The sequence below is a fragment of the Haemaphysalis longicornis genome, unplaced genomic scaffold (assembly GCF_048455015.1).
Source record: "Haemaphysalis longicornis isolate Haplotype H1 unplaced genomic scaffold, Haemaphysalis longicornis Haplotype H1 scaffold_4, whole genome shotgun sequence".
In the NCBI taxonomy this organism is placed as follows: domain Eukaryota; kingdom Metazoa; phylum Arthropoda; class Arachnida; order Ixodida; family Ixodidae; genus Haemaphysalis; species Haemaphysalis longicornis.
In genome coordinates, this window is record NW_027526361.1 from 57,260,618 (window position 1) to 57,278,001 (window position 17,384).

At 49.5% G+C, this 17,384-nt stretch overlaps 1 protein-coding gene across 2 annotated transcripts in view; it reads right to left on the reverse strand.

Moving 5' to 3' along the window:
- The window catches only part of Pio (zona pellucida domain-containing protein piopio), a 108,993-nt gene that overhangs the window by 30,865 nt on the left and 60,744 nt on the right, over positions 1-17,384 (reverse strand). The gene's annotated exons all lie outside the window — the stretch shown is intronic.

Genomic DNA, 17,384 nt, shown 5'->3' on the forward strand with positions numbered 1-17,384 from the left:
TTGTTCATCGTTTCTGTGCAGGTAAAGGTCCGCATGCTGAAACGGGTGCTCCGTCTAACTCTAAGCATTGCGTAACTGAGCCGATTACTTGGGACCAAGGAGGGGAGAGGGGGAATGCGTAGTGCATCATGTGATAATAGGATAATTCGTAATTATATTTTAAGTGGAGTTGGCAGCACAACCATCCATATTTCCTATCTTGATGACCACATTATTACAACAGCCCTTTGCGCAAATACGAAGCGACAATTTGGGGGGAGGGGGGGGGGGAGAGAAAGACGTTACTGCTTCTCAAAACTTACAAGAACATGCCGTAGCCGGGTTATTTTGTGTGAACACTGTGTCGCTCTCTTCTAGTTGCGGCCTCAGTATTGGGAAGAGTATCGCCTTTTTTTCTTCCGCAGCGTTTTCCAAACGACGGGGATTCGCAGCGCAAGCGCCGTCCTGCGAGGGACACGTTGAGAAGGTGTTTAGGCAAGCTGGCCGACGCCGAAACTGCAACGGCCGTGTCAACACCAGACCGTGGCGCCTAAATGACGGTGGACAGGGCTTGGAACCGATTGAGGCTACCCTCCTCTCCCAGCCCCCGGGCACGGCATGTCACTCATGTAATTTACACGTGGTTCGCCCCCCCCCCCCCCCCCCCATCCTTTCCCTTACCAGAGAGGCCGGGGAGACAATTAACACCACCTAAAAACCTCTTCTATAGAAGAGGTTTTATAGGTAGCGTTGAGACAACCCTCCGTACATCAGGGCCGTACCCAGAAATGTTTTTCGGGGGGGGGGTATGAATTTTGGGAAGGGCGTAGTTTTGCTGAAAGCAAGAGTAAGTATTGTTTACGTGCTGCCTGGAAAAGATTTAGGGAGGGGTTTGAACCCCCAAACCCCCCCTCTGGGTACGGCCCTGCCGTACATGATCTGGACTTGAGTCGCAAAAAGGACTGGTTGAGAGAGCTCGAGAGGCGGACAAGTTATGTGGTCTCCCGGACTAAGGATGCCACCCGAGCAGCACATGATCATGAAGATTCTGTTCTCTTTCCTGATAAAGTTTTCCCTCCTTTTCCTCGTCCCCACAGCGCGCACCCACGTCTTTCAGCCTCGCTCAAGGACATTTCAAGGCCGTGGGTCAGCGGCACGCACTGCACGGCGCGCCAAGACAGCGAAAGTCTGGAAAGAAGCGCGGCAACTTCTTACGTTAAAAGCGGAGCTTGCAATAAGCTGAGGGCCTTTTCACTGAACCTTTTCTGTCAAAGCTTGGCAGCGGTGCAAGAAGCTTGCTAGGCCGCAAGGCACGCGCACCGCACGATTAGGTCGAACCGGCCACGAAAACACAAAGAACAAAAGAAGAAATCCATACGATTGGTATCAGCTTGACGCACGCACGCACTCTACTGGCTGGCCGGCTGCCATAAGCGGCACCATTAAAAACAATTTCAATGAGGTGCTAAATCAATGCGCGGCAGAGAGCATTATGGAAACTGCTGCTGCCGACTTTGAAAGGAAGCGGCAGTATCGCCTAACGGCAATTGAAGTTTTAAGGTGTCATAAATTTGACAGTCTCAAATACAGAAATTAGGGGTAAAAGGCGTTCGACCTTCCGGCGCAATGGTACCCACGATCCTACATTTCAATGTGACATTGGCAGACCTCCGCATCGATTCTCATGGGAGCCTAACAAGGAGGGCCTGTAAGTTACTGCCTGTTTGTTGATTTAATTCTGATGGGAAGTTCCAGCGTGCGTGTGTGTGTGTGTGTGTGTGTGTGTGTGTGTGTGTGTGTGTGTGTGTGTGTGTGTGTGTGTGTGTGTGTGTGTGTGTGTGTGTGTGTGTGTGTGTGTGTGCGCGCGCGCGTATGTACTTGCGTGTGTGCGTGCATTCCTGTGCACGTGTTCCTACGCACATTCCTAAGTTCCTATGCACGTGTGCGTGCGTGCGTGCGTGCGTGCGTTCGTGCGTGCATGCGCGCGTGCATTGGAACTTCAATGGTGGACGCTAATGTGACATGCACTACTTGCTGGTCATTTTAACAAGCGCATAGTTTCAATTATTATACAACGACATATAAAACGCCAATTTCTGCAAGGTCTACCATGGATTCCCCGCAAGTGGTTCCACGTGAAATGTTTCAAAGTACGACGAAACCAAAGAACTGACACTTTTACGATGGCTTGTCGCTGAAAGCGAAATAAGCGGGCACCCCAGTCACTGGATGCCACGCTCCTCTTCCCTCCCGAGCCGTCATCGAAGAGCTAACCAAAGCCGCTTCCCGAGGAAAGAAACAAAAGCTTCCCGGCAGAGAGAAGTCGTGCTGGACTCTCCGGGGTGGCGGCGGAGAAGCCGGGGCGGGCCTGCCGCTTTCGCCTGCGCACGATGCGCACGCGAGCAAGAACACGCGGCCTTGAAGATGTCCGCGGACGGACGCGGAGCGCGCGAAGGAATGCCACGCCGCGTCGCCGTCGAGGATGTGTTTCGCCAGCAGCCGCCGGGCAAGGAAAGCCTCCCACCCCGACCGGCTGCTGCCATTCTCGCCCGCCTGAACGCGTGCGGAGACGCGTTGAGCCCCTCCGAGTTACCTCATCTGCATCCACATTCCAGGAAAGGCTCGAACAGCCACCAAACAACGGTCGGATTAGTACCCTCGGGTCGCGCCAGAGGTCGGGTAAGGTCGCACCTGGAATTAAGGGTATGACGGAAGCCCTAGTCCGGAAAATACGCGAAAATAATTGAAAACCCTCTCCGACCATGTGAAAACCCCACGCCGGCAAAGATGTGAACAAGGCTCCCGTACGGAAGCCAAAACGCCTTTGTTTCATGGTCGGAGTCGGTTTTTAATTATTGTAAGGTCGCCCTTGTGCGAAAGACCAACTGAGCGACGGAAAGGAATGCAGGGTTGCCTGATACTGCTCGCACTGCGAAGTAAAACTGGTTTTCGCTGGCTACCGAAAGAAATTGAGTGTAATTCGTTGCTCCGAAGGGAACTTGTGGTTAAGTTCCCTTAAATATCTTCTCGAACGAATGTTATGAACCGCGAAATTTCTCGAAACTCGGAGAGCTGATTTTACGTCTTCGCATCTCGTGACCGAAAACAAATATTAAATTAAGGCGTTTAAAGCCAGTTTTAAAGCCAAGAAATCGACATTTCAAGTGAACGTGAGATACTTTAGCCAGAAAGTGAAAATATTGGGTGAACAGAAAACGTGCTCAGCCCAACGTGGGCTTCATGCGACACTTGTGCGCATTGCAAGTCAGACTTACGATAGCTACGGAATTAGCAGAATTTTTTTATGGGAGACATTGCGCAGGCCCATTGTCTGAGACCACGAATTATTAGTCATTAGTCAACAGTCGCTCAGGTTGGCGATGGCGCCTATAGGTCACTCTACTGAACGAGGGCATCGTTTGTTCAGTTTTCTGACTCTTGATATTTATATTAGCAAGAATGCGCCTAGCCGCACACTAAGCGCCTCAGGAGCGACCACTGATGACCTGACATACGCGGAATTAGGCGGCAGCAACTATTGTGTCTTAAGTGTCTTAAATATCCTCTTAACATTGCTAGGAAAATCTTGTCCATTCCCAAATTTTGTTATACGGATTATACGCGCACCGGATTGAGTCCAACAAAGTATTCTGACTGCCTCTACTAGGTAAAAAACTGAAGGAAACTGAATTTTTTTAATTGAAAACGGCCTTCGCTGTCACAGCGCGCCGGACGTCAAGATGAAACTAACGATATAACTGGGCTAGTTGTTAAAGGACATGGCGTCTAAACTCCAATTCACCTCCTGTACCGTCCGTTTCGCTTCATTAGGCATTTCTATGTGGAAAAAATTGGAAATATTCCCGTCTGTTTGTCTGTAACGTTGTGTGTATGACACTTTTGCCGCGTAAAAGAATGCCATTAAAATTTCCCCGGGCCTTCATTATTTTTTTATATAAAACCTACTGCATTGTCCTGAAGATGTCTTCCCCGCAATCCGTTTCTGTAAAGTAAGGAAGCCGAACTTGACGGGTCTCGGTGTATAGCATTTTAGACGGATGCATGGGGTACCGTATGTACTCGATTCTAAGCACCCCTCTTACTTTTAGGAAGAAATTTGGGGGAAAAAGTTTGCATGCGAATCTAAGCACCCCATTTTCTAAGCAACCATCGCAAGGTAGATTTCAGACGCGTGAAAGCGGGCTCGAATTGACGTTTCCGCCACGTAATTTATGAAGTTTTCAATTACAAACCACATCAACGGAAACGAGGACGACCTGCTGGGGGATACTCAAAGCGGTGTCCTAAGCGGTACAACGGACTCGAATGGTAGTGAATGTGGCTTGGTATCATACGTAAGCGGTGGGTTCACTGTCTGTATACCAATTTTTCTGTCAAATGTTGGCCAAATAAAACATTATTCCTTGCACCCGTCTCGTCGAAATACGGCCGGAAAAAAAGAGAGAGGGGGGTGGTAATTTAGGTTTTTCGAATCTAGGCGCCCCTTCACTTGGGCTACGAGATCGCGAAAAGAAGGGGGTGCTTAGAAACGAGTAAATATGGTATTTCTTAAAAGGCTCTTGGGCCATCGTATAATTTTATATAAGACTTCTGATACGTATTGCCAGAACAAAAATGTCTTCCCGGCAACATGTGTACAGTAGCGAAGCCCACTTTAAGGGGACTCTGTATAACAGTGCCGCTATAGCGCATTTACCCGAGAATTCCAACTTAGTTAAATAGTTTCTGCATTTTTTTTCTCTTTTCAACAACGTCAAGAAGAAAGCCAGAAAGTCAGCCCCAGTGTGACCTAACTGCCAGTAAGGAGGTCCGTGTATTCGCGAAACGTCACCTTTTTTATTGACCGCCACTACTCTAGCGCGTTTTTGGAGTTCTGGTGGTATCGAGATCCTTACCGATATATCGTTACTAAGAACTTTGCCATCCCTTCCTAAAGAGAGGCGAAAGAAGCGCGAAAGCTTCCTCACATCAAAACTGCGTCAAAAGTGAGTCAAAACTTTGGCCGAACTTAGTGCGTCCAATCGAGCGTCGAACCTCCACAGACACGAATCCCAAACGAAGAACGAACCCATGCGACGATTTCAGGGGCGAAGCTCCTCTTGCTCGGGCCCTGTCCCGTCCCTCGTTGCTGCTGTATCCGGCACATTAATGATGATTGTGGCAGGATCCCCCTAGGGATTGGCCAACCAAAGATTGGCCAAAGAGGTCAAAACGTTGAACGCGTTCGTTGCTACCCAACAAGGAGGAGAGAAAGAAGAAGAGGTTGTCGTTCGTCACCTGCGAGCTCAAGACACGTACCGCGGGTACGCGACAGAAGACGCTCTGCAGAAGGCGACGGCCAAGGTGGCTAAAATGTCACACACCGAATTCGCCAACTTACCCATGCATATTCTCATCGTCCAAAACAAGCCCTACATAATCACCACAAACATCGACGTCGTCGATGGGCTTGTCAACGGAGCGGTGGTAAGCTTGACGTGTCGAGTATTTATATGATGTGCGGGCGCATGTTTCACGGTTTTACAGATAAGCATTTTAGCTTCGCCCCTCTCATCATCATTCACTTCGTGGAGACCGGGCGGGATTTTTTTTTCACGTACAAGTAAACGCATCGACAAACGATCTAAATGTGTACCAATGCATGGTTTATGAGATGAAGGTATACTACTGTACTTCTTCTCCATGATCGATGCGTGTATTGTCTTACCTAGGACCGTTCCTTTTTTGCGGTTTTCAAGTAACCGTTTTGACACACTGGCAGCCCGGTTTCACGCACGCGCCGCGTGTCCCGAGATGTTATCAGAGCTTTTCGGTCGAGCAACCGGTCTATGAGGAAACGCCTTAGTTTTTGAATGGACGTCGTCGGTTTGTCTAAGAAAGCGTTCACTTTACAATACTAAGGCCAGTGTGATGATGACCGCTGCTCGTCTTACGGACCACGACTAGCGAGTGCGCGGCTTCGTGGACGCACACGTGTGTCGCCCTTCGTGCACGGCCTTCCGCGTAGTCGACAACGATTTACATGCATTCACACGCTGGCCGCCGGTAGTTCACGCTGCTGCACTGGCCGCCTGCAGGCCCTAGCTTCCTTTCTCGGATCGCTCGGAAGCGATCGTGCACACGCACGGCGCTCACGCCATCCTTTCATCCGTGATCCGCAAGCGGAGAGCGGCAGCGTCTTCCCAGCGATGAGAGGACGAACGGCGTGCGTTACCAGACGCCGGCAGCGAGCTTATCAAGCGTTGTGGTCACGTCTTTTCAAGTCCCGCCAGCAGGTCTCTGCTACTCTTCCCTCATCCCGCTATATTTCTTTGGCGAAGCGGGCAGCGCACCAAACGCAAAAGTCGGAACGGAACGGGACCGCCCGCGACGGTTTCTTTGTGCGTTCCCTATCCACCGCCGCATCGGTTGGGCACACAGACTCTCTTGAAAGAAGGAGATGAAAAAAGAGAAGACTAACGGTGCTTCGGAACGCGCCGTAAAAGGTTCCCGATGAAACTGAAGATCCTCCTCATCCGCATCAAAAGTGCGGGGTAAAAGATACGTGCCTCTCTGTCGGCGCCAAAAGGCGCCGGTTTGGACTTATTGCTAAGTCACCAGACATTCCAGGCGCTGCGAGATTTCCCCGGGATAAAGCGAATACTTCTCCCCCTTCGACTCGAATTCACCGTTTATAGCGCATTATAGGCGAGCGGAATTAACAATTTTCCCCCATATCGTTGCGTTAGCGACCGTCACGGTCACCGTCAACTTTTTGATATGCTACGCGCATGTGGAGTGAGGACAGCTGAGCAGCGGAACAGCTTTTCGGTTTTACCCCGCTCTGCAGAAGGGAAAAATACAAAACGTTGCACGCCTATTGAGCGGAATATATATCCGTATATATAGACGTGACGCTGGGCGCTGCGGCCCATGAACTCTTAAGCGTATGTATCGCTTTGTCTGCGATGTCGGTGCTTCGCATTAAATCGTACCAGTCCCCGCGAGGAAAGAGGCCAAGGCGAACACTACTGGTTGCGCAGGGCATAAAAATCGGAGCAGCTTTAGTGAATCCGGATCGAAGCGGCGCTTTAAGCATTAGTATTAATAAATAAAGATAGAAACGCCTTCGAGAAAGTGGCGCTATAGATTTAAGACGTACGGTTTTCTTCCCCGCTAGTTCTTTTTCGTTTTTAGTATATGACTGCCGCATTCTGAAACGCGCTCAACTCGAGAGGTTGTCATTTGAACTGGACGCAAGCGCAGTAAAAAATTCAAAGCCCCTTTCATCTAACGAGAAGGTGGTTGAAACACTAAGCTTTCTCTGCGCGAAATTAAGTAAGTGGGCGTTTGTGATTGATTTGTTTGAATTCGATTTATATGGAAGTTCAAGTATTTTAGAGTATGAGTTGTCCAAAATCCAAACTGCTTCCACCGTGTCGGAATAGTCTTAGTACAACTAAATTTGCCAAAGGCATTCGATCGTGTCCGTCGACCCAATTCTTGTTTCGTGCTCTACAACATGTGAATGCAGGATCTTGGCTTGCCGAAGGTATTCAAATTTGTTATGCCAATGGCTTGACAAGAGTGATAGTCAACAATTGACTAACGCAACCAATTCACCTTCTTTCATCGGTTCGTCGTGCCCTTTACCACCACACCTGTTTTGCTTATATCTGGAACCATTATGTAAGCACGTAATACAGGACATTAGTGTTAGAGGGTTTACTCTATCGTCCTTCGAAGTGAAAATCTTAGCATATGCCAATGACGTCGCTTTATTTTGAACTGACAAGGCATGCGTGGAGATTGCTCTTGCCATTACACAATAATTTTGCGAGGTTTCAGGTGCGGCCTCGAATTTCGAGAAAAGCTGCGGGTTTTGGTTGGGAAAATGCGGGACGACATCCGATCGCTTCGCCAGAACGCTTGCGTGTGCTTGCCTGAATATTGATCTATTTGTGCTTTCCCTAACTTCAGTGTATTCTTTTGTTTGTTTGACTATGTAAGCCTCGTACTGTAGCATTTGAGCGTACTTTCCCATTTAATAAAGAAAAAAAAAATACCGCAATCGGATAGACGCCATCTTCATAACGCGAGGGTTCCACGTTCGATTCCGACCGCGGATAGCGTTTTCTTTTTTAGGCGCTTCATGACATATCATCATCACCACCATTATAATACCACAATCATCATTATCATCATCATCGTGCGTCCTTTGTGGAAACTTATTGTGTAAAGTTGGCTTTCCTGCAGCGCGTTTCGGTGTTACGATCTACGGCGCAAGTGCGACATAGAAAGCTGCGATCTAATATAATGCTCTCTTTGTTGCCGACAAGCGCCTGACGTTTCGCACAACTATCCGAATGGCTCATTCATTCTTTCACGAAATTCGTTTTCCACCACCTTGCTCGTACTATCTTTACTGAAGCCAGCTAACCACAGGAGCTTTACGTCACCTAACTGCTGCTGAAAAACAGCCAAGTATTTATTGCAGTTGGCGCAGGCGTTGACACTAAGCCTTTCTGAGGGCAGGTAACGTTCGGATTGCTCTCCGGAACTTCTTCTAAAATTACAGCGCGGCTGAACCAACGAGTATGCACGAACTTGCCCGACAATGTGTTTCAATGATGTCCAGAGCTTCTACAAAATTTCTTTGCAGCGCACTGGTTTGGGACTACGGAGTAAGCTTTCGGTTGTGCCCCACTTGGTCTGTGCCCGAACGAACTCAGTTAACATTAACATTTGTTGTGCGTGCAAGCTTTCATATTATCGCTCTGCCGTAATAAGTTGTAAGCGCAGAGTAGACCATATGGCTTTCTGTGTGCTACGCTGCTTGAACAGCCTCTGTCGAAATTCACCAGGCCACCGTAGGCATGGTTTCATGACGCTGTCGGTGCAACAGTCGCGCTTAATATGTATGACATACAACGCTCATAAGAATGGAGGCCATAGCATCGTCGAAACAATTAGTCTTTCCAAAAAGACTTGGTATACAAGACGATGCATTAGTACGTTATGCACTTAATGCGCTACTGGAATCCAATGAAGATTTTATAAACTTATGAATACTAATAGGCGTCCAAGTCATACCGAGTACGACTGTACGTGCTCTTTTGCAATATAACCACTACGGTAACATCCAGAAAGGTGTCCTCTTCACTGACACACTTTTATCTCTATCGGCACTGCAGTGCATAGGTTAAATTTTAAGTGAATAAGACGAATAGTGTGTTCTCGATGCGTATAAATGAGAGGTAAATGATCGTAGCACGTAAAGAACATTTAAATGTGTTTAAGCACTCGATTAATGCATAACATACGTTGCATATATCCTATTGATACTGCGTTACTACATTTATATGTGCTGTCACAGCTTCAGCTTTGTTCCTCTGCACTTCTTTGTTATGCCACGCAATGTGTGTTTATTTATTCCCGCAATTTATGCCACGCATAACAGGCAATTTGAAGCTGCAATCAATCAGCCGTAGCCTTGTGTTCTGGGACGAAGGCAGCAAAGCGTGAACTCGCAAGGGCTTCGTACACAACGAACCCGTGTAATGCAATACATTTCCACCGCTTGGACCCCACGCGTCCAGCGCGCATGCGTGACCCGCCGTGGCCAGGTTCCCAGGCCCCCTTTGTCCTTAGTATTCTGGGCAGATGCGCGCCCCGTTCCCCGAGTTCGTGTAACCGAGTGCCGATCGGCGGCGAAAATATCATTGCGGCCTGATAGTTGGGTGGCATTCGCAGCGCGGACAGGGGCCTATCGTGGGGACGCCATCTTCCCGCCGTGGAGCGTGACGACGGAGACTTCCCGGCCTCCGCAGTGCGTGCATCTTCCGCAGTGATTTTCTTGTTGTTGTGGTAGCTGCCCACGACATTGTTAGCATTCTTCGCTCTGGGGCATTTTTTTTTATTTATTGCGAAGCATTCTTTGTTACCTCAATCGCTGTCTAGACGCGTCACAAACGAAGCCGCTAAAACGCGCCGCGCGTGCCCGGAGGAGAGGCAGTAGGAAGTTATAGGTGCGAAGCACCTTAGGACCTTGCAATGTCCGTACGTTGGCGTCCGAGCACACAGCATTATGGACGAACGGCTCAAAGGGAGTAGCAGAAAAAAAAAAAAAAAGGAAACCAGCACCGGCAAGATTCGAACCACTGACTCCCGCAACAACATTCAAGGAATCCAATACGCTACCACTATATAGACTACGCGGCCACACAGTAATGGAAATATAAAATAGGTACTGAAGTGTACAGCGACCTCGCAATGTCCGTTGGCGTCCGTGCACACAGCATTATAATCGAATAATATGTGAGTCAAGCCACCTAAAAGTGTACAAACGCAAAAAAAAAAAAAAAAAGAATCACACATCTCCACACCGTGAACGATGCCGAGGGTGCGAAGTACTGGGACGCGAATTGTCTTTCGTGTGGCGCTTGTCATTTGCAGTACATTTACCGCACCTCAAAATCATTTAAAACTCCGAGCGCATCAGCACGCACCGGCGATGACGCTCATAACACAGGCAATACACAACTTGCGTCGCAGTGCTTCGCACCCTCGGCATCGTTCACAACGTGAAGATGTGTGATTTTTTCACATTCGCAAAATCTTCGAAGGGGGCAGAATGCATGCGCACTCAGTGCTCGCCCCAGAATGGTTTTGCTGCAGCACAAGGAGATATACCCGCTCCGCACCTGCCCGGAGGAGCGGCAGTAGGCACTCCTGCACATTCGCACTCAGTCTATGAAGCAGTGTACGCTATAGCGTACACTGCTATGAGGACCGACGGCGCCTGCAACATAAGCGGGAAGCCGATGGAGAACTGCTAAGCACCCAAACGCCGCGTCTGGAGTGTGACTTGAAAGAACGCGTACAGTTCGTCGTTATGTGCCTGAGCGACCACGTATAGCCGAGGCCTACATTGCAATTGACGAGTTCGAAGTGTCGTGCAGTGGGTGTGATAGACTGTGGTTCACCTCTGACGTGAGTTGGCATCATAGCAAAATCTGGCCTCTTTTTGTGAATGACGTCCCGGGTCTTCACACATATCGTAGACAACTAGCGTGGCGGTTTCTGCAATATCTTTTGCATAAAAATGGCACAACTTTACTGCAAGCTTTTTCTCTTCTCTCAAAATGACACGATTAGCCGGGGTTGTTTTGGCGGCAACTCGCTTCCGAATCACCCCGACAAGCAGATTGACCGCACTTTCACGCTGCAGCTTCCCCCACGGTACGCGCTCTCCTCCGCGTGCTTCTGTTCTACGCCAGTGCCGCCACCCACGTGCACCTGTCATGGCGCATGCGTCAAGCTAGTTCCCTTCTACCACGGTGCTGGGTGAGCGCTGTGGTTAGCGCACCTGGTAGCATGCTCTGACGACCCGGTTTCAAATCCCACACGAGCCAAGTTCTCCTCATAGCGGAGGCCATTTCGGAACCATTCGTGTTGACGCCGCCAGCGACTACGACGATTACGACTACGGTCACTTCTCGCGTTTGATGACTCATGGGACTGTACACCTAAGGCTTTCGCTCTAATAAGCCAAGATGAAAGACCAGAATATCATCACCGCCTCCCGGTCTCGAAAAAGGCTGCGGTTTTTGTTGCTGTTTATTGATTGGAAAGGAAACGAGAAGGGGAAAATACACTGCGGACTGCTGTTTTCCGTGTAAGACTGAAAGGGTCGCCAGGTCGATGTCGACTTCAGGTTTTGTGCGTTGTGTAGGTCATCGCAACTTCAGCAAGTGCCAAGAAAAATCCCTCACCCTGCAACAAATAAAAAAATAAGCAGCGGTGAACATGGCATAAAAAAATCAATAGCGGCACCTGCCGCATCGGTAATCCTTTTCGCATGTGCATCATTACCTGTCTGTCGGCCTTTCCCAGGTCGCCCTGATCTAGAGGCGGAGTGCCCTTTCGATGGAGTTTCAACAGTAAGGTGCAAAACACGCGTACTTCGTTTGGGGCGCGGACAATGTCGAATAAAGCCATTTTGTTAGAACGATGACTCGCGGCACGCAGTCACTATACTCGGTGACAACTTAAGAACGGCACCGCAAGTTGCCGCTGTGCCTTATCACCGTAGCCGGATGTTTCTCCGCGCGGCGAAAGTAGGGCGTTACTGGGAATATTTTGCACATGGCGTGAGCCGTTCCCGTGATTTTTTGGACTTAATATGCTTATAAATGACTCCAGTGACGACAAACAAACTGCGTGAGACAAGGCAGACGATATCACGCATTCATAGCAAACCCCTTTCAAAACGCGCGCGCACTGACGCAGCGGGTCCGGCGCTTTGGCGGAGTGATACACTACATGAGGTGGTGCCGTTCTTGAGTTGTAACCGAGTATAGAACGAGAGGTTACTGTACACAGTCCTAACCATCCCATCACGGAACACACTCGGCATGAACGCTTTCGGCCGGGCGGAGCCAGCGACAACCAAGTACCTTCAAGGGCTGGTGGTCAAAGGTCGAGACGGATTTCCGCGGCGTCTGGACGCGCGAAGAAGAGAAGCCTGTGGAGATAGACCAAAAAAGGGGGGCGGGCGCAGTCACGCAGAATCGGCGCTCCAGGTCCGCCACTCGCAGACCAATCCGAACTGCGGTGATCGGTACTTCCGGTCTCCCCCTTCGCTCCTCCCTGATAACAGTCGGCGGTTAAGCGACGGCCTAAACCACCAACGCCGCTCCACAGTCTGTGTTCATCTGGTAGAGTAAGATGCGCAAGCAGTGCTGGTAATCGGTTGCCAAGAGGCAGGACGAGCGGGCAATGTCAGAGTCGTCCAGCATGGAGCTGCCTTTCATTGAACGCGGGGGGCGATTGCGGGAGCACCCATCCGGGCGTTCTTCTCCGCACACCCGACGAGTTAATGGGAGAAGCGCTCGTACGGGGGCATTCCTGACCCGAAGGGAAGACAGGGCGGGAGTCTATGCGCGGCTTCTTCGCCTCAGCTCTGTGTAACGTTCTTGTTATTCCTCTCTGGGTCGGCTTCGCCTTTGTCCGGCTGGCGTGGAAGAAGGGAGCGCAATTTCGCGGCCCTTCGCGATGGCCGACCTTGGAAGCGCCGGCCTCCCTCGCCCTAGACACACACACAATCGTCGGCCATCGCAGCAGCTGACCCGTTCTTCCCGGCGGCGGCGATGGAGCAGGCACTCACGACGCCGCTCGTGTGTGCACGTGCGCCTAAGAACACCGCTTTGTACACACAAGCGCCAGCCGTCTCCGCGTAACGGGTCGGTCACGATTAGTCGCGCTAACTCACGCGAAGACGAAACGCATGGTCCTCCGTCTAGTTTTTTTCGCGAAGGTGTCAGTGTGGCACAGTTGTGCCGAAGAGCAAACATCGCTTACGGAAGTGCATTCGGACGTTTTATGAAAGGAATTACACGAGCTACCGCAGCTCTGCAGTGCAAGAAAAGGTGCGAGCCTGAGTACACACGACCGGTCGGTCGACTCTAAACGACCGTAGTCCTCGTGCTTGATCATGATCTCGCGGGGGAAAGGCGGTAGCTCACGTGTACTCTTTCATAAAGCTTGCGAATTGAACATTCCCCTACACCCTAGGAAGTCCCCGTGGTGCGTCTTCACCATGAAGCTCCGAAAGGACAAATTGAAGTGGCCTACTGGGTAAATTCGGCGAATATCGTGGTCGAGCATTCAATTTGAGTGAAAAAGGGCATCTGCGCAGGAACATTGCGCAGTGTAAAACGCCTTGTACGCCTTGCGTGTTGCCACATGCATTTGTACAGCAAAGCTGTCTATGGCTAAGATCCAGAAGAGCGTCTCCGGCAACAGAATAAAAAATCGCACGTGAGCGTAGCGCCACGTTGCGGCGCTCACTGAAATCCCAGGCATCGTAAAGCTGCGCCACACCTTCAGCGTATGGAAAAACTAAAAAGAAATAAATAAAAATAAAAAAGGGGCTTGGGCTTTTATATGTTCATATATGACGGCTTATATTTCTTCTACAAACACCTTTCTAGCAATGCTTTTGTGTTTAAAGAAGAAGCCGACTTTAAAAATCGTTGTAAGATTGATTTTTATAAGATGGCTTTCCCACACTAAGGGTCGCACAGTGCAGCACGTCCATCTTCGGGGGAGTATCATTACAGAAAGCGGCTCCAACTCTTGCATTATTGAAACTATCCCGAAACAAATTATATGACAACTAGCCACTGAGACGACACTAACGTTACGCCAAGATTTATTTACCTTCCGAAATTACATAGTTCAGAGTGAAGCTGTAAATATTGTGGAATTCTCGTCCGCTGTCAATAGGTGAGCTTCTACGGGAGGGAAACAGAAAGCCCCATGTTTGTCCACTGGAATAAAACTCTAGTTCGTCAAAGTTCCATTCAGGTAATTAACCATTCAGTATGCTCAACGGCAAATTACAAACCAGCGTGTTTTGCTTCGTGCTCCCCTTACGACTTCGACCCAGTCAAAGCATATTGTCGCTCACATTCAGGCTCGGCACCTCAGCTTTGCTAGTCATCCTTCTTCACAGAGTAGAAGGGCACTGAAATTTTTAAGTCAAATCATGTTTTGCTTCCACATTGGCCGAATCCGCACACTTGGTCACTTCTATTTGGTCAGTTTGAAGGATTGTGGTGAAGCCGCACTACTGGGACTTCTTAGAGTGTACGGCAGCACTGACGAAGTGCTAACAGCGTTGCATTTTCGTCGCACCAACAACTTCAGCGAGGTCGAGGAGTGTTTAAGTAACGGTTCAAATTTTTCAGTCGGAGAGGACACGAGGCACAACTTTGTGTGCCCCAAGTAGCTCTCTTGTCATCCATCCCCCACCCCCCCATCCCCCCCCCATCCCCAACCGCAAATCAAGCTGACGGATTTCATTGCCAAACATATGGTTGTCGACGTCGCGCCGCATTACGAACTGCATGCAAAAAATACTGTAGCTTCAGAAAATTGCCCTGAGCACAAGAGCCAGTGAGTGAGGACCATACGGACTCGCTTTATTTAAAATATAGACATTAACAATCACTCCCGACGGATATTCTTCGTGATTAACAGATTATACGCTTCGCATGGCTTGAACGACTCTCGGCGGGATCTCTTTCTTTTTCTTTTTTTTTGCACATGGAACCTAAACTCGCGAATGCCTTGATGACAGGCCGTGAGATGCGAACATCGCATACAGCCCTGGCACGCACAAGCACCGGCATAACATGTCGCGTCCGCCTTTAACATTTCGCTTTATCTACATTCAGTTCATTTGGGTCTATGGGACAGTCCACAAAGTGGGAAAACACAGTCTTCCTTGGGCTGATGCAGTTCTTTCACACAGCAAAGATATGTGACCTCTACTAGGTGCACACTATAGTATATGCATTGGGAGTGCGTATCCTGTGGCAAAAAAATTTACCATAACTTCCTAATGAAAGTTGAGAGAAGCGTGTGAGCTAAAAGTGCGTCCAACCTTCGCTGAAAGTGCGTCCAATCGATCGTCAAACCTTCAAAGATTCAAAATCGCAAAGGAAGATCGAACCCATGCGACGATTCCTCGCGCACTAAGAAAACGCATCTACGAACAATCTAAATGTATACCGACACGTCGTTTATGAGATAACGGTATACTACTGCACTCCTGCTTCATGATCGATGCGTGTATATTCTCTTATCTAGAAGCGTTCCTTTTTCCCAATTTTCAAGAAACCGTTTTGACGCAATGGAAGCCCGGTTTCGCGCATGCGCCGTGTGTCCAGAGATCTTATCAGACCTTTTCGGTCGACCAACCGGTCTATGGGAAAATGCATTGGTTTTTTGACAGGACACCACCGGTACCATTCAAAAAGATTTCGCTTTAACAGGGTGCACCAGGGCGGAGCCAGCTTATTCATCTTTTGCTGCTTCGACGCCAGTAAAAAGACGCCCAGGCGGCAGGTGTGAGCAACTTATTGGAGCGGCAGACGAATGACCGTTACCCTCGCTTCCTGCTGCCTTGGTGGCTTCCTGACCCGAGAAACAACGGGCCGTGGCGGGTTCGTAAGCGGCCCTAAGCGCCTTACGCAATCTGGGGCTCTGGAATTCAAGGGCTCCATATACGGGTGGCCATACTAATCCCCTTCCCTCCCCCCTCATTTTTTTACAGGCTTTGGTGAAAAACATATACAAGGTAAGAGTGTGGAGACGGAAGGGAGGATGGAAGAGGGTGGCGCACGCTTTTGCGCCCCGGAGGCGGGTTCAACAAACACCCTTTAGGCGAGAGGAAGGCCCACAACTTTGCGTCATTACCGTCAAATAAGCGCCTCGAGTTGCTCCGCTCGTCTTCATGGCCAATATTACAAAGAGACGTGCCAACAGAGAGAGGTGAAAATTGCCAATCACGCCACGAGAAAGCTCGCGAAGGAGGTGGCTGAAGCTTTCTTCGTATCTACGAAGCGTTGGTTCAGCTATCCGACACGCATGCGTGAGCTCGCACGGAACGAGGATTCTTGCGTGGTCGCGCATCGATGCATTCCTCCTGCTGGAAAGGGGACGACGCACGAGACGGGAAGGGGGTGCAACGCCTGCGTTCGCGGAAGTCGGAACGGAAGAACTCTCTCCTCCGCGGCAGACGAGCTGTCTGCGGGGCCGTCAACACACGCGTCGCAGTGGTGCGTGCCGCCGGTAGAAGATGACGTAGAAAAAGGTGTTTTCTGCCATCGTTATGGCGACGGTCTGAAAAAATCCCTAGCAGCATTCGAGTGCCAGCGCTATCGCCATACTGTCAGTGTTATAAAGACTGTGGACACTCTGATAGCGGCATTGGAGTGTCTCGCGCTATCGCCATGTTTCAATAATCATAGTTTCTCGATTATTAATTAATTCTGCGGGTAACGTTCCTAAGTGTGCTCTTCACTTTGTGGCTATCAGCTGTGGGCTTGCGGTAAACGATCACGCCGGCTTAATGGTTAGCTTTTGAGTCAAGAATTATTGCTGGGTGTCCGTGATGCGTGGACACACTGCAACCAGTCATCGCTCAAGCGCGAACACGACAATGGAAGACGGCATATACACGCTGTTCGGACTTAAAATATCTAACCCATGGAGTCGGGGACTTCAAGGTTTTGGTTCAGGGCGTAAATTCCTTTCTTTGAAACGATTTCACATGTCAGTTCGACCGGGCTTTCACTGGAATATTACGCGTCTTGTTACGCTACTGTCACACAAGCGTAGATGCAACAGTTGCGTTTTCCCACGCCTAAGTTGAGCAAGGGGTCCGACGACTGCATACAAAAGTAATATATTAGCCCAGTGTATGAGATTAAAATAGGCGAGCTCTCACTTGTTTTTGTTGCACATGCAATACCAACCAGCTGCTTATTCTGTGCATCCGCAATCATCGTGTCTAACCTCATTAAAGGTTGACAGAAAAATAAATAAATAAATTA